At 31.8% G+C, this 16,898-nt stretch overlaps 1 pseudogene across 1 annotated transcript; it reads right to left on the reverse strand.

Moving 5' to 3' along the window:
- Positions 1–12,827: 12,827 nt before the first annotated feature.
- LOC18609036 (disease resistance protein At4g27190-like) lies at positions 12,828–16,357 on the reverse strand (annotated as a pseudogene). The gene is made up of 3 exons (XR_001926430.2): positions 14,299–16,357; positions 13,214–13,343; positions 12,828–13,111 (listed from the first exon to the last, which is right to left on the reverse strand). The product of XR_001926430.2 is annotated as a disease resistance protein At4g27190-like (transcript).
- Positions 16,358–16,898: the final 541 nt, after the last annotated feature.

The following is a 16,898-nucleotide window of genomic DNA, read 5'->3' on the forward strand; positions in this document are numbered from 1 at the left end:
CAGCCATTCATGCAAATATTGTCATAAGCCATTCGATTCAAACCATGAATTTACAACACATGAAAACAATCTCCAATTACTTTATTTTCAAACCTTCATTTCATTTCAAGACAAGGTTATAAAATCATTTTATTAAATCACATTTTAATTACAAAACACAAAGATTTACCATTTAACTCATTTTTCATAAAATCACAAAATCGGATAAAAACTACTGTAGATAATTAAGACAATAGTAAGGTTACTCACAATGTCTAGAGTGCGGATTTTCGAAGTACTCTAACTACTGGTCCTCAGATGCAATTTCTTTGCCTTTATCGGAGGACTCACCACCTTGACATAGTACAAAATCGAGAAACTTACTACATTGGTACTAAATCAAAATTAAACTAATTTAGACTACTAATGCATGATATGGAATGCAAAATGCATGGGTAACCATTTAAACCTGGTATTGGCCTAATTCGTCTCATCACCCGATTAATTGGCCAACGCGTCCAATTTAGCTCCAAATTGCTCCATTTCTTTTTCAATACCTTAATTCACCAAACACAAGTCAAATAACCTAAAATTTGGCAAAACCATCTTCACTTTTCTTCTTAGGATTTTCGATCAATAATGGTGCATTAACACCGTGATTTTTCCTACTACTTTTCCACACCATAATTCATCATTTTCTAACCAATTCTTTTAAACTAAAAAATCAAATTCATCCTCACTCAATACAAGGTAGGTTCGGCCATTGATGGGTGATGGGGAAAATGAATTCTTTTCTTGTTATTTTGCTTCTAGACATGGTAAACTAACTAAAAACACTAACATAACTTGAAATCAAATCAATCCAACATCATTCTCTCTTCATACCCATTCGGCTAGCCATGAATTCACCATGAAAACATGAAATTTAACCATGGAAAATAAGGAGAAATGCTTAAGAAAAATAGATTTCAAGTTTAAATTGAGAAATCCTACCTTTTTCACTTGTTTTCCTTGATTTTCCACACTTTTTCTCTTGAAATTCTCCACCTAGGGTTCTTGTTCTTTCTTTTCTTCCTTTGTTCTTCTTTGGCCAGCCATATGAATGAAAAATGGGCTGATTTTGTGCTAATTTATAAGGAAATAATGAATGGATGAGATTTTGACACATATCACCATTCCATTGGTCCATGAGTCATACTTAGCCATTAAGCAATCTCTCTCCACCACTTAAATTTCTTCAATTATCCATGATAATATTGGGTAAAATCCATGTGCTGGACAAGTGTTGGGTGGTGTAAAATTACAATTTTGCACTTGGACGGTAAAATGACTATTTTACCCTTATGCTCGAATAATATGCCAGAATTAAAATTTTTCACTTTTCAAACTCAAATTATGTTATAAATAGTCAATCTTGATCAAAAACTTCTTCTAACATTCCAATTTTAACCTCGGGTGGCAAAATGACTATTTTAGCCCTAGATCATGAAAATTCTAATTTGATTCCAAATCGATCCTCGAGCTTCGAATCACCATTTTAAGTCATTCTGGGGTTTTAAAATTCTCAATTTTATCTTAAAATCTCTATTTGGACTAGTTCAAGGCTTAATTCAACTTAATTGTACAATTCGATACAATAGCGTCCTTTAACGATTTCTGAGGTACCTAAGTAAACAAACATGCATTCTTATGTAAGAATGGCATAATAAACATATTGTAGAGTTGGGCTTGACATTGAGGATGATTTGAACGAGATTGGTAAACTAGATTTCGGTAGTTATTTCTTTGTTTCTTTAGTTTTTGTTTAATATACCATAACATAGTATCATTCTATATACTATCATTTCCTTTTATTAATTTATTTCTTTGTTTCTGTAATTCTTTGTTTAAAGATTTTACCATATTTGTTATTTTATTTTTAGATTTGTCAAAGATTATATTAGAGCCCATACGTGAAACTGAGGCTAAGTTTAAGTTTGATTCTGAGTACTGAGTAATGTGTTATTCCTATAGGCAATTTCCACTTTTCAGGTAATATTATCATTAAATGTTTTGTATATTTACATTTATAATTTATTTAGATTATCTTAACACAATATTTTATATTTTTACATTTTTAGGAACATATTCTGAAAAAAACTGTTGAATTGGAGTTAGAGGTTCAAGGTTCATCAAATCTATGTTTTGAAAATTAGTAATTTTTGTTGTGTAACTTCTAACTTTTATAGATTTGTAGCATGTACACTTTATTAATTTATATTGTCCTTCTTGCATTTAAATTAATTACATTGCATAAATTACTAAATTGCATTATGTACAATTTATGAATGCCATTTTCCCTTATCTTTTCCATTTTATTTAATATTTTTGTTAGACAATTTAATATATAGTGTTTATTGCTTCTTTAATAAAATAAATTATTGGTTTTGCATTCTTATAAATAATAATATGGTGTTTATTATTTTTTATTAAAAAATTATATAGTGTTTACTTATATAATTAAAAATAAATCATACGGGTTGGACTAATTATTTAAACATGGTTACATGGGTTTGATTTTAATTAAAAATATGGGCTTCACACAATTTTAAGTTCAAGCCCAACACAAAATTTTCAACTTTGACTACCTTTGAGCCATTTAAGTCTAAGCCCACTTAAACTTTCAACTCGTCTAAAATTGACCAAAACCGAGGTTGGCTCCAGTTGATCGATTTTTCACTGTAACCAGTCGACTTCAATTAGTTGAAATTTTCCATCGATTTCGTCGATTTTGGTTTCTCCCGAAATTGAAACTGACCGATGCACTCCCCTAGTAAATGATGTATAACATTTGGTAATATATTCTACAACATCAACTTGCAAGTATTGCATTAATATATAAACATGACTATAGTGTCCAGACCCTTGTGGTTGGCCACGTCTTAGCTTTGGTTAACTGAGGAAAGAGGTTTCTGAACCTAGGCCAACTACACCTTGGCAATATGTGATAGCTTTTTTACTGTTCCTTCTGACTATAGGTTCCGGTCTAGAGTTAGGTATTGCATCTTAGGTATTATATTTTTGTAGAAACACTTAAACATTGTTGCATTGTACTGTAAAAGATAGAACAGGTTATATTTTCTACATTTTTCTGGCTATACCATCTTTCTCACTTTGATATTAAATATTCATAGTGTGCAATCTCCTAGACAGATAAATCGACTTCCTCCAAAGATTGTTAAATACTTTATAGATTTGAATGCTATTGAACCGCAAGATATGGAACTCCTATACCCATTTGTGGAGTCAGCATTGCCCCTACCATATGGTGATCACAGACATGAGAAATCGGGTAATAAGTAGTTTTTTATTTAACTTAGCAAATGGATTCTCCATAAAATAGGTCATCTTAAGATAAGTCACAATATGTAAGATGAAACTTCTTTTTATTGTTCATTACCTGAACATTTATTACAAATGGTGTAGAATTAAAAAGTTAATACAATTCACAAAGTTTAGCAAGAAAGAGATTGTAAGAAGAAGATGTCAACTAACAATGTTCAATAGTTCCAGATATTTTTAGAAGGTTGGTTTCTTTCTGATACATTTTCAAATATCAAAAAAAAATAAAATTGATAATTGATTTGTCTACCAAAGAAACTGCATTTACTAAATGTCATCATTAAATTTTTTAGAATTCTTTATTTTACTTTTATTTATTTCTATAAAAAATACTTGAAAACAATAATTTCTAATTTTTAATACTTAGAGGATAGATTCATTTAATATTTATTACTAGCAACTTAATATTATTTACTGCCTATATCCTCTTATTTTGCATAATCCTGAATCCATAGTATTTAAACATCTCTTTTATACATGAATGTTTAAATTACAATAAACATCCATCCAATTCATTGAATAAAATAAAAAAGTCAAGAATGTCTACTCATTTCTTAGTATACATAGCACACAGTCATTATTGAATAAGCATATGCACTAAATTTGACAACCTTTTGATATTCATTTTATATATCAAAGACAGATACTACTAGAAATTAGTAACTATTTTATATTGATAGGATTTTTACGTTATACTGTTTCCCTACATTCTACAACTGTTTATCTTAATTTACGAATAGTACAGGTTATATCTTCTCTCATTTCTTAATATTTTACTATTTATCTAACAATCTTTGTATAATCAAATTATTGTAACAATGATTTACATCATGGTTTCAAAATTTAACTTCTTTGCATTACATCATTTGTTCTTACAATATTTACATTATGCACTAGTGGATTAAACGTATTAAAGTCTGCTGCAATAGGTAGAGATGGACCAACAATATTTAAGTGACTTGGAATTGTACAAACCACCAAAACCAATGAAAGTGAAGGTCATACGAATTTAGTAGTCAACAACACTAAATAATTTATAAACATTTCTGAGCTTTGATTTCATAGTTGTTGAGATCAATGTAACAAACCCAAACCTTTACTGAAATGTTTCTTACTATTTACTTTTTAAAAATATACTGAAATACAACTTTATTGTATTTATCTTTAATAGAAAAATGTAATGCAAGTAATGATTAAAAGTTTAGATGCACAACAATTCAAATCTATATTGATAGAAGGCTCTTTATACTTGATTGATAAATTTTGGGTTATGAATAGCAAAAACAATTACAATGCTTTGCTTGGCGATTTGATGATTGTAATTTCAAAAGCAACAAAAGTGAATCAAGTTCATGAAGATGGAATTGCATATCCTTCGCATCATTTTAACTTTATAGAGTACACCATACTTCATGAAAAGATACATCAAAAGAACGTCTTGACAGGTACTAAAAGAAAATATCCTACATAATCAAATTGCATTCAATCATTTAACTTTTCACTTTTATACTATGTTGTTTCAATACCAAAATTATCGATGTCATTGGAGTGTTGACAACAATAACTTATGTAAACAAAGTCCAACTGAATCACAAAAGCACTTTCTTGTTTTTAAAAGGGACATGTACCTACAAAATCTCAAGTAATTACTATGATGAATATATGGTTCATTTTACATCAATACCTTTACATGTAGAGATAGACATTTTAATATAAACACACTACTTAACATACTATATTTCTTTTGTTAAAACTTCTCACAATAACAATACAATCAAAGTTGTGTTCTATGGAGAGTTAGCATTGGAAATAAATGAAGACGAAATATTTTGAAATAGGCCAAATATTGTTTTTACTATTGCTGAATTGATGATCAAGACCTATATGCGTAGGTTGATCATTATAAATGTTTTTAACAACAACAATAACTATTTACCATAAAAAAAAACCATGGTTATTTAACAAATTACATTTTGTAAGATCATTATACGCATTTTCCTGTTCTGCAACCAAAGTTTATATTGACCATGTTATTCCTTATTTAAGAAAACTAAACTGCAGTAACTAATTTCAAACAACCTTAAAAGCATCCTACTTATCACTGACCAAAAAAATTATAGGTACCAACATGAACCAATTGAAACCCAACTTCAAAAAAAGGAAGAGGGAAATCTCTTACAAATTACTCAATCAACTCCAATCCAAAAAGCGATAGTTGGAGACTATTGGTCCCAAGCAAATGTGTTAAAGGGGGGGTGAATAACACTTTTTGGCTCTTACTAAATTGACCTCTAATTTTGAGCAAGTTGAAAATTAACAATGAGAAATCTGAAGCAAGATGAGGGAATAATTTAAGAAATAATGAAAATAAAAACAAAAATAGAACAGACAATGCACCAGAATTTAGAGCGGTTCGGTCAAAGACCTACATCCACTACCTTGATTGTTCAGCCAAGGATTTTCAAAATCAAATCACCAAAAATGGTGGAATTCCCAAGCTCCCACCAAGCTTTACAATGGATTTTAGCAGGATCAGCCACAACCTTTACAATGGTTTTTCACGGGATCAACCAAAACCCAAAACTAACTTTTCTAAGGCTAAGTTAGAACCTATACACTCAATCAGGCAATCCCAAGCTTGATTAACCCCCTTAGAGTGCCTCACACACTCTAAGTAATCTAGGAGAAGAGAAATAAAGGTGTACCTATGATCACTGACTTGATCTAAGTGCCACAAAGTGAAGTGCTTAAATCTTTTACAAAGATAGGAGTGAAGTACAGAAAGTATGCTGAAGGTTTCTATAATTTTTGAGCTCTTTTTTTTATCTTGGAAGCCTTGGATATGTTTCTTAGCCGTTGGGAGTCCCTTTTATACTTGGAAAATCAACTTTGATGGATGCTTGACAGATTCTGACCATTGGAAACAGTTTAGAGTTGGTTCTAGCCGTTAATCTGTCTTCTAGCTTTAAATTCAAATTTTCAAACAGAGAGCTCTTAGTCGACTAACATACTTCTTAGTCGATTAAGTTAATTCTGTCTTCTGATCCCAGTTTCAGGCAGTAAGCTCTTAGTCTACTAATGATTCCTCTTAGTCGATTAAATCGGTTCTATTTCTGAACTCGATTTCTAGCAATAAGCACTTAGTCGACTAATAATATCTCTTAGTCGATTAAGTTGGTTCTGTTTCTGAACTGGCCATCTTCACTTTTGAGTTTAGTTGACTTACTCCCTTGATTATCCGACTAAGTGGCTTCTGTTTTGTGGCTCAAATGTAGCTCCTCATTCTTATGGAATTTATATTCCCTTTTTAGTGATTAATTTATTATTAGCATACACTTTTCATCCTGCACACTCAAGTAACAAGGTTAGACATAAATGAATAGGAATGTTTTATTATCATCAAAAACTAATGGAGCCAACAATCTCCCCCTTTTTGATGATGACAAAACATTCCTTGATTAACAACACAGTGTCTATTAGTTCCTTTTTGTTTTGCATAAAATGAGGGTTTTCTCCCCTTGAGTGAGTGTTCCCCCTTAGAGGATGCATGATTTAATTTTTCACTTTAGCAGGTTTTTATTACTTTTTATTAATCTGGATAGCATATAATGTGTTGGGATGAGCCTTGCAGTTAATTGGGATTGATTAAGGCTTGATTCCAATCATGCAACAACATCATTCATGTTGAATGATTAAAAGCTTTCCTTCATCAATAAGACATCAATTATAACAAGTTATAAGTCTAATTGGATGAAGTCCATGAGATTAATATGCCTTGCAAGGGAACTGTAATGGGTTGCAGTTATGAGATCCTTATGCATCAAAGCGTAACCTCAAAATGTTCCTAGTCAATGTATCATTGAGACTAGACATCAATGATACTTAGAAACTGGTACATTCTATGTTCCTTACTTGAAAAGTAAGCAACCGATCTCATAGGTTGAAGTATAGAGATACTTGGAACTAGAATGTAGGTGCTTGCCTAGAAGAGCAAGTTCATTGAACATGACCTGCCATGAGAAGTGCATTTGATATTTCACTCAAGTGTCTATGCAATACTTCTCATGTGTCAGTTGTGTAAATACTCCCTAAACTTGAGACACAAGGTTGTCTTATGTGTGGAATGCTATGCTTTGATTTCATCCCTATGGGTGCCTAACCAAGGATGCCAAAACAGGATGCTTTTGGGTATAACATGAAGCATGTGAAGGCAAATGAATTGTCAAGATAGGAATCATCACCTCAAGTGATGCAGGGGACATATCCTAATTGTTCTTGGTTGATATCAACTTATTGAAGTCCTTTGCCGAAGCGACTTAAAGATTATAAAAAGAGTTTCATAAGTCTTTATAAAGCTGATGATCAAACTTTAAGAACGAATATGGAGATCAATAAGAGTAGACATGGCACCATGCTCTTATCATCTCCAAGATATATGATGAGGGAATGAATTACACTAAAAGGCTGATCACAAAAAGGCTGAGTCAAACCATCTTAACTCTTCTAACATTTGGATGGCCATGATGGATTGCTAGATCCCAATCTTGGTCTATGAACTCTAGGTAGTTAACTTGATCAATGATAAATTTAAAGTAGTTTAAATTTATCTAATTCTAAGTTTAACTTAAGAATTATATGTTGAGTTCATTGCCAACATGTTAGAAGCCTAATGGGTTACACACCTAAAATGAATGTTGAAAATAAAATGGGAGAAGTGATTGAGTTGGACTTAATCAAATTAGAAGTTATGACCTTATCAAGCACTTGATTAAAATTGTTTAATTAAGTTGTGCCTAATTAATTGAATTGTTTAATTAAATCATCAGGCCTAATTAATTAAATTGTTTAATTAAATAATTGGGCCTAATTAATTAAATTAAATAATTAAGTTATTGGGCCCAATTGATTAAATTTATTTAATTAAGTCATTGGGCCTAGTTGATTAAAATTGTTTAATTAAATTATTGGGCTTAATTAATTAAATTGTTTAATTAAGTTATTGGGCCTAATTGATTAAATTAAACAATTAAGTTAATTGGGCTTTTAAAGGACTTAATTAAATTGTTTATTCAAATTATTGGATTAATTGACAATTACAAAATAGTTTTGTCATTAGGGTTTAAAATAAATCCAAGGTATAAATACCTTGCTATAGCCTCTAAACAAAAAGAGTGGAAACGGCTGAAAAAGAAAAAAACAAGGAGTGAACAACACATTAGAAATTCTTTTGTCTTACTGTTCATTGTGTGAAGAAAAATAGTTTTTCATTCACTTATTTTTTTTTTTTTTGTGTTCAGCCCCACAATTTTGTGTGGATTATGAGTTAATGAAACTCATCTTTGCTAGCACATTGTCAAGGCATAACACTCCCAATCCTTAAAGAAAGATTTTCTCATTTATTGGTGTGGATCACCATTAGAGGCTGCACAAAGATTCTTTGGATAGCTTTGGTTTGCAACAACCGAGCTGAGGTGGTTGAGCATTTTGAAGGTTGATTTGGTGGTTTAACAAAGGATTCATCAACTTTTGTTATTTAGATAAAATGATATGATCACTTACTTTTATTTTAATTTAATTTTGTATTCAATTTGACATGAAAGAGATCCTAGGAAGGTTAGACATAATTTAATTTTTTAAATTTATTTTCGTTGTGTTTTATTTGTATTTGATGCATGATCAGCCCTCACCCAACATAATGTTCCATGTAGGTTTAGGAAATTCAAAATTAACTGCTTTTTCTTGCATAATGTATTGAGTGACTGTCACCGCATGTAATTCGCTGATATTGAGCACTTCAAGCTCAAATATTTCAACCATCTTTTGTGTAGGGGTTGTTGTTTGGAGCTACAAGCTTGGTTCTGGTCTCCTTGATTCTGTTGGTTCTCTTGCTGTCCTCAAGGGCCGGAAGCGTTATGCCTTTTTTACCGTCTGGTCTTTTGTTTCGCGTAATATGCTTGGGGTGATGGGCTTGCGGGTTGCTGACCCATTTTTTTTTTTTTTTTGAGATTTTATTTTTGGGTTTCTTAGGAATTGGCTTGGGTAGTGAGTTCTTTTGTTCCCCTTTGTTTTGTTAAAGGTAGGGAAGGTTTTTTGGAAACCGGTTTTAACACTTTTTCTGTGCTGGTTTCTTTTTGTAATTGTACATATTATCCTTTGCACAGGTCTGTTGCTTATGCCATGTGAAGTCCCTGTCACAAGATTAGAGACTTTGAATGGCATTGAGGCCTTGTGCTAAAGAAATTAACCACTTTTCAGAAAAAAAAGTGAACGGTTGTGGTTTTTTGGGAGGAAAGTAGAGGAATGTGAGAAGCTGACACTTTGAGGTGGAGGACAAGAGATGGGAAGGAAACAACGGAGCAAGAAAAAAGCAAACAAAGAAAAAATGCTCCAAAAAAAAATGATGAGTTGAGCAGAAAGGTTGTGTTTGGGTTTTATAAACGAATTCTTCAAAATGTTAAGGATAGGACACAGAATCTTTAAAAAAGTTTAAAATTGAAGTTTCTTTACCTTTTCTAAAGATGAAATCTTTTAAAATTGTGGAAATTAAGAAGAATAGAATTGTTCTTAGTTTGTTTCTAAGCTGAATTATTCTCAAAATAATACAATTTTTCGTGGAGTAATATGGAATTATATATGTACATTAATTTATTTTTTAACAAAAATAAAAGTGACAAATCTTTGTCCACTTTGCATTTTATCATGAATGGATATATATATATATATATATATATATATATATATTAAATTTATTTAATTTTTGTGTTTTTCATCAATATACTTTTTTTTACTTACATATATTTCATGTTCTTGTACTTTAATGAAAACTAGTTGGAGATTGATCAAAACATATACTTATTATAATTTTTTATAATTATAGTTATGACATTTACAAATTAAATCATTCATGTGTAATACATGTGTCGCAAAAACTAGTAACAAACTCTTTTTTTTTTTAATGATACTGGTAATTGCTAAAGCAGACAAAGCCAACAAAAGACAGAATAGAAATGAATGGATCAGAAAACTATAAAACAAACAGAGTTTAGTCTTATGATAAGGAAAAGAAAAAAAAAAGGAAAAAGAAGGATCCAACGGATGGGAAAGAAGACGAGGCAAAGGAAAGCATCCATGAAGTAAATAACAATAACTTAAATGTTTCGATGTAGAATCCAAGTTTGATTATTTGCACAAGTAGAGTAACTGATTTTCTTTATCTTGCCTTTAGAATCCTGGTACAGTACACTGCTACAATTCTTCAATTTGAATTAAAATTGAATTATAATTGATTGGTTAAATTATTTATATACTCTTAGACAATTTTACGAATGTTCTTTCAAATTAAAAAGCGAAAGATTCAAAGAATTCTTTAGGCAGTTAAAGAGGTAAAATCACCTAATAATGTATAGGATCAAGCATAAAGAATTTTTAAAAGTTTAAATTTTAGATATTTATTTTAATTATTTCATTTGAATTTTCTTTAATTTTTTTTATATCAAATCTATTTAAATTCCCGAAATTAAGAAAAAAAGAATTTTCTTGAATTTGGGAAAACGAAAAAAGAAAAGTTGAAAAATTCTTAGACAATTTGCTTATTGAATCATATTATAAGTATGATGTCTCGATTCGGCTATGGACTTATTGAAATATCTTCAATGGAATCAACTTTTTGTAAAAAAATATTGAAAATATTATATTCATTCTTATCATTAAATAATGCGTTTGTCGATTTTCTTATCCAACTCGGCGTCGATTGAGATTTTTTATACATAGTGAAAGCTTGAGTTTTGATAGGAAGGTGTAAGGCGTTTACGTGAGATATTGTACCGATTTTGGTGTTTTAAATTTTTTGAATCTTATTACTTTTAACTAGTTTTAAATCTAAGCACATGACAAGCAAATCAATTATAATTTTTGGTAACATGAAATATTATTTAAAAAAATCAGAACATTTATAACTTAGATTAAACCAAAATATCGAAGTAAAATGCAATATCAATTCTTCTTAATTTTCTTCTACCTTGACTATATATATTCCATATAATTTTATCATTTGATTTTCTAAATTTATTTTTGGAGGCTTTTGTCTCTGTCCGCTTCCTTTATTTTGTCCCCGCATGAGTCAGCCAACTCTGGACATCTTGTTCTATCTCCTTCATATCTCAGTTTTGTCAATTTGAGCCTTCAGATTCTCAACCTTACTCTCATGATTAGGTTTAAAGCCAGTGACAAACTCCGTGACTAATATTGTTATCTTGGTGCATGCCATGACTAATTGAAGAATTCTTGCAGAAGAATATGGCCTTTGTCACGTACTCACATTTGCTTGTAGGAATCTTGGAATGAATAGTCTTTTTTCCTTGTTTTGAAAAAGAAGGAAACAGGATTTCAGTCTTACGATGAGAAAAAGAAAAAGATGCAATGGGTGGCAAAGAAGACAAGGCAAAAGAAAGCATCCAAAGAGACGAAGATTAAATTAAATAACAATAATTTAAATGCTACAGTGTAGAAACAAAGTAACTGGTTTTGGTCATTGATAATATATGACTTTTTCTTTGTCTTGCCTTTAGAATCCCTGGACAGTACGCTGCTACAATTATTCAATTTTTAATTTTTGCACTTTTAACATTTGCTAGTTAGTATTTTGATTGATGAATTTAGGAGATAATCAAACCTCATAGTGGAATTATAATTGGTTGGTTAGATTGTTTGTATATTCCTAAACAATTTTATGAATGTTTTTTCGAATTTGAAAACAAAAGATTCAAAGAATTTTTTAAAAAGTTCAGAGGGCAAAACCAGTCCAGAAAGCTAAAGATAAAGTATAAAGAATTCATGGATGGATAAATTAGCAAAAAGAAAAAAGCTAAACCTACAACGTTGCGATCAATGAAATAGTTATTTCTGAATTTGACATCAATCCTGCTAACAACACGAGAAACACAAAAGCCCAATCCTCCAGATTAGAAAAACATTTACTTCTGACGAATAATTTTAAGTTTCGATGAATATAAGAGAACCCTTTATTAGTGCTTTGATTATTTACCAAAAATAAACAAAATAAATAAAACAAATATCAAACAAATGGAGCCTAAATAATCAAATTTTGGTATCTCACCAAAGCGTTGCTGCAGAAGGGAGGGCCACTTTTAGATTCGCGAGAAGGAATCGGAACGAGTCAGGCGACAATCCTTCCCATGTCTTATTGCATGCCTTGACTATTTTCAAGAATTCTTGCGGAAGAATTTGCTTACATAAATAATTTCTTTTCCTTCTTTTCAAAGGGAGAAGAAACAGGGAGGCTGCTCCTCTGTTTTGCTAGCATTTGGTCTATATTTGTTTTATTTCTTGTTGTATTCTTTTAACTTTTATTTGCTCAAGTTATCTAGTTGGGATGTTTGTCAGCAAGCACTTGAGATCCAACATATAGAAAGCTTAAACTAAAATCAAGTGTCAAATTATCAGCAAAAGGATGTACTTTCATTTATATGATTGAAATGTAAATAAGGTGAGATTTTAAGATGTCGATGGAAAATGTACATTTCTTTCGAGGTTATTGAAACAAGGGAGACTTGGCTGATGGACCTTACAAACAAAAGATTACATCCTCGCATATTTACAGTTCCATGCTCCTAAATATTCAATACTGACAATTTAAGTTACATATGAAAACTAGAAAATGAGAACCATTTGGATTCAAAGGAAGGTGGCTGTCAACTCAGCAAAATCATCATACTAAGTAGAGCAATTCAACCTGCAATGAAAAGGGCACTATAACTCTGCGAAGCAATTGCGCCATGCTGAAGGAAATCAAGTAGAGTAATGAAGATTCTATGGAAGTAGAAGATCTACTTACCTTCTGATTTCCAACTTTGATAGAAGGAAAATGAGCTTTAAGTGTCTCACAAGTACAACAATATCTTGCCTTGTTCCAGTTTGGGCAACTAAAAGGAAACTGCAGTCTCTTCTTCACAATTTTGGTCATTCTGTAATCATAAGGAGCAACATATTGAAAGGTGAAAGCATGAATTGTTAAATTAGCTTTATATTGAAATCCACCAAAACTATATTGTACAACCATCTTCATTATAAAAAAAGATGTTAAAAGCTCTATGTTTGTAGTTTCAGAGAATATAATTATAAACTAAGAAATGTAATCTATAGAAAATTAACAAATGTAAAAGTATCTTAACAATTCCATTGGACATTTAGCCAAACTAACATTAGGCGAACCATCTAGAAGATAAAAAATTATTTCATTAATTATGCAAATTGAGTTTTATTTAGAAACTATAGTCTTCAATTCAAGAGTTAAGACACTGCATTTATTACAGTGAGACTCTAACTTGACAATGATGGGATTGCTTGAGTTTTTTGACCAACATTTTTCATTTGATAGGAAATTGCCTTCTATCTAACCTGTGATACCTCACATCTCACATTAAATGTGAATGTGATTATTAAGATCTATATAACAATCTAAAGCCATCACTACTAGTAACCTGAACTTGAGTTTTTGAGAGCCATATGGTTTAAGCCTGAAAAGTTGTTGAGTTAGTGTTTAGACTTGGATCGCTATAACAATATATAATCTAAGTCCATCACTACTATATACATCATTTAAGCAAAGATGGAATACAATTATTTTGATAATGTACTTCTTCCAAGGATAGGCAGCTAAAGGCTTCGTTTTCTATTTCCAGCAAGAAGTTTACTGTCATAATTCATACATTTTCAGTGAACTTTCAAGCAGAGAGCAAAAAGCAAAAAAATCTATTGTTACAAGCAATGTAACAATGGCATGTTTTAAGCATACAACGGAAGCCACACACTCAAGCAATGTTGAAATTCAATTGGAACACACATGGCTCTATAATGATGGTGATATACAAAGAAGATTATGAAAAAGTAATAAGGAAGTTGTTTTGAATTGATGCACACCTTTTCTATAAACAACTGCTGAATAGTGGCATTAAGGTTGCCTTCCCAACGTCCTACATATTCACCTTCAGTTGATTGTACTCCTTTCAGCTTTGATGTGCTTAACTCTCTCTTAGAAAATATTTCCATCTTTGGACATTGTCTCATGATTACCTTTTCCAAGGAAGGGAATCCAAGTGTATAATTCAAAAAAAGTTGAAAGTTGACTGGTATTTCCGCATCAGAATCCTTGCTACCCATACAGAAAAATTCAAGTTGTGGACATTCCAACTGATGAGGAAGCTTCTCAACACTATCGAAACTCAAACTAATCATTTTGAGCTTTCTCATCCTCTCTTCATCTGGCCAATCGTCAAAAACACCCTCATGTTTCAATGCAAATGTATGGTTGTCCCTAGAGGCAATTGCTAAGGCCACATCACAATCGAAGTCATGCATGTCAAAGCGCTCATGGCTGTAACTATCACGCAACAAACAAAAGGCTTTGAGGTTACTTACCAGTGTCAACACTCTGTTTCGCGTGTCTTCTACTGTGTCCACATTTTCAAATAAACGTAAACCCATGCCATATCTCACCAAGTCCTCAGCACGAGCGTTATGGCCTAGTAGACCGCAAAGCAAGAAAGTCTGTTTGAGTTCTTCACTTTTTAAATTATTGTAACTCAGCTCTATAGCTGAATATACAGCTGCTGGTACCCCTGATTGCATGTCGCTTGGAGAAGGCCTCTGAAGTTGCGCAAGAGCATCCTTCCAGGCATATAACTCTTTGCTTCTCAATGCTCTTGCAACTGTCACAATGGCGACGGGTAATCCTGCACACTTTTTGTCCACCTCAGTTGCTACAGATCGTAACTCAGAATCTTTAAAATCGTTCTCAGCCGTCTCCTTAAACAGGTTCCAAGCTTCTATTTCTTCCAAAACATCGATCGGTAAAGCCTTCTTAGCATCCATCTCGTTGGTTAGAACATCTCGATTTCTTGAAGTCAGCAGTATCTAGCATCCCTCGTGTTGATCTCCAAAAGGAATTCCGACTTCCTCTAGATCTAGTCTCGCCCAAATATCCTCTAAACTAATAAAAATCCTTTCCTCTTTCTTCAATTTCTCTGCAATTTCAGGAGTCCCCTCCGCTTTCATCGATGGCTCTGCAACTTCGGGAATCCTCTCCTCTTTCTTCAACCTTTTCAACAACAAACTTGCTCTCGCCCTTACTGTATTATCTTCTAGTTTTAACCTCAATGACTCTGCAATTTCGTCTTGGATTTTGTGAATGTTAGGAGTCCGAGTTACGGTTGCTTTAACTACCCAATCAAACAACTTATCCTCTTGGACTTGTCTGGCAACTTGATTGACTAGTGTGGTTTTACCCACACCATCCGTCCCATACACCCCTACCATGCTGATAGTAGAATCTTTCAATGCCTCTATAACTCCGTCAAAAACCTCCTTTCTTGAATCAAAAGCCTTAAAATTTTTAGGAGGTACACACTTCGGGCCTTCTAGAACATCACGGTATCCCACTCCTTTAAATTGACAGTACTGTTGGATAAGGTCGTCAACAGCTGGGACACATTCTTCTGCTTTCTTGCTAAGCTGGTAGCGAGACTTGAAGTTGTTCTTTGCTTTGTCTTCAAGATCCTTCATTGTCTTCACATCTTCATTGATTACCTTGTCCACTTTGTTGCACCAAAGCTTGACGTCCGGTTTTATCTTCTTCCCTCTCCTGTCTGCAGCAACGACCTCAAGCTGCACACTTGTTCTTTTTGCTTTCAAAACCTCAAGTTTCTTCTCGAACTTGTCAACATTTTTCTTGTAGATGAATACATATCTGATATGACGTTTAATTTCTTGGAAGATGCCTTTCGCAGCTTCCGAAGAAGCATTGGCGCAGGTGCCAATAGCACAACCTTCCAATCTTTATTCAACAGTCAAGTAAACCAAATGACAGAAGAACAGAGATAACAGGAGATCGAGCAAACCCAACAATTAAAACAGCAAGAACTAATATATTAATAATGATGTGAGCAAGGGAAATAATCAGAATGGTGAGAAATTGGAAATGGCGGCTTTCTCCATAAGCTATGGCTATGAACAAAGAGGCAAGTAAGAATCAAAGTGAAAGGTTCTGGCTTTTGGGAGGAAGAGACTCTCATATTGTTATTGTTAATTTCATCACCGGTTAAAATTGCCACATCATTAGTATGACGTCATCATAGCCCATGTAATATTAATAGAAAATGTTAATGATTAAATTAAAATTATCAATTTTTGAAAATAAAATGATTCGATATTTATGAATTTTATATAAAAATTAAATCTAACATTTTAATAAAATATATAAACTGATCGCATAATTTGATTTTTAGGATACATTCTAACCAAATTTATAGTGTTTTCCTTATCTTTGACTCTATTCACTTCTTTACAGCTCATTATTGATTTTCTTATCCAATTTAATTGGTTCATAGAAAAAAATAAAATAAAATAAATATTATGTAAAAATAAAATAAAGTAAAAATAGAATAAAAATGATATTATTTAGTTTGGGTGATAGAATGGAATAAGATAAGAATAGCTATTATAATTTATTACAATTTTTGATT

This window comes from Theobroma cacao, chromosome 2, assembly GCF_053813885.1.
Source record: "Theobroma cacao isolate CCN51 chromosome 2, ASM5381388v1, whole genome shotgun sequence".
In the NCBI taxonomy this organism is placed as follows: Eukaryota; Viridiplantae; Streptophyta; class Magnoliopsida; order Malvales; family Malvaceae; genus Theobroma; species Theobroma cacao.